This window comes from Otolemur garnettii, unplaced genomic scaffold, assembly GCF_000181295.1.
Source record: "Otolemur garnettii isolate 467f Iridium unplaced genomic scaffold, OtoGar3 scaffold00023, whole genome shotgun sequence".
Taxonomy (NCBI): Eukaryota; Metazoa; Chordata; class Mammalia; order Primates; family Galagidae; genus Otolemur; species Otolemur garnettii.
This window is the reverse complement of record NW_003852418.1, coordinates 9,377,668-9,379,418: the sequence shown is the minus strand read 5'-3', so window position 1 is coordinate 9,379,418 and position 1,751 is coordinate 9,377,668.

Below are 1,751 nucleotides of genomic sequence, written 5' to 3'. Positions count from 1 at the left end.
AGAGGAGACTCCGTCTCTAAAAATAGTCAGGCATTATGGTGGATGCCTATAGTCCCAGCTATACTCGGGAGGATGAGGCAAGAGAATCGCTTAAGCCTAGGAGTTTGAGGTTGCTGTGAGCTATGACAGCACAGCACTCTACTGAGGGCGACATAATGAAACTCTGTCTCAAATAAAAAAGTAGCCCTGACGGGCTCCAGTCTCTATTATATCACCCTGGTTTCTTTTTTGTTTGTTTTTTGGGGTGTTTTTTTGTTTTTTTGAGACAGAGTCTCAAACTGTCACCCTAGGTAGAGTGCCATGGCGTCACAGCTCACAGCAACCTCAAACTCTTGGGCTTAAGTGATTATCTTGCCTCAGCCTTCCAAGTAGCTGGGACAACACCCAACTGTTTTTTTCTTACAGTTGTTTAGCTGTTGTTCAGCTGTTGTTCAGCTGGCCCAGGCTGGGTTCAAACCTGCCACCCTCGGTGTGTTGGCTGGTGCTGTAACCACTGTGCAACAGGCACCGAGCCCGCCCTGGGTTTCTTTTTATCTATTTATTTATCTATATTTATTTATTTTTATTTTATTTTATTTTTTAGAGACAGAGTCTCTAAATGAATTACAAGTTTATCTTACAGGTAACAGAACCAAAGAGGAGACAGAATCAGACATTCTTCCACCTACCCAGTGACAGCCACACAAGTGATGCTTCCTTCACTCTCTTACTTTTTGTAAAATGGTCCTCACAAGAATATAGTCATGTCACTTCATTAATGATGGAACAAAATAAAGTTTGGCCATCATACTGTTTCTGTCATATCTTGGCCAAAGGGGGGGACTCTAAACTAAAAATAATATGAAACCCTTTGCTAACTAAATGGACCCACCTCCACCAAGGTGACCCCAGAATCAACTTAAGATTGAGCTCCCAGCCAGGGCTGGATGGGAGAGATAAAGCACAATTACATGCATGTGATTTCTATTCATAAATATTCATGACTCCTCCTATAGCTTGTTGAATATGTATATTTGACTACTGCTCAGTATAAAATTTTGTTCCCTTTTGTCTCTTCCTTGAAGCACTTGTACCTGGCTTCTGGCCAGAGCTCTGCATCCCAAACTGTTTGAGTGGCTCCCTGACAGGTTGCTACTCTTTATGAGAAATAAAGCCCTCCTTTTTCCAATCCATAAACCTCATGATTTTTTTTTGAGACTGAGTCTCAAGCTGTCACCCTGGGTAGAGTGCTGTGGCGTCATAGCTCACAGCAATCTGAAACTCTTGGGCTTAAGCGATTCTCTTGCCTCAGCCTCCCCAGTAGCTGGGACTACAGGCACCCACCACAACCCCCGGCTAGTTTGTTATTGTTGTTTAGCAGGCTCAGGCTGGGTTTGAACCCACCTGCGATGATGTATGTAGCCAGTGCCCTACCCACTGAGCTATGGATGCTGCCCAGTTTTTTTCTATGTTAGTAGAAATGGGGTCTGTCTTTTACTCAGGCTGGTCTCAAACTCATGAACTCAAGGAATCCACCTGCCTTGGCCTTTCAGAGTGCTAGGATTATAGCAGTGAGCCACCGAGCTGGCCCTCATCAATTTTTTTTTTTTTTTTTTGAGACAGAGTCACTATGTGACCCTGCGTAGAGTACTATGGCATCACAGCTCACAGCAACCTCAAACTCTTGGGGGTAAGCGATTCTCTTGCCTCAGCCTCCCAACTAATTGGGACTACAGGTGCCCACAACACCCAGCTTTTTTTTTTTTTTTTTT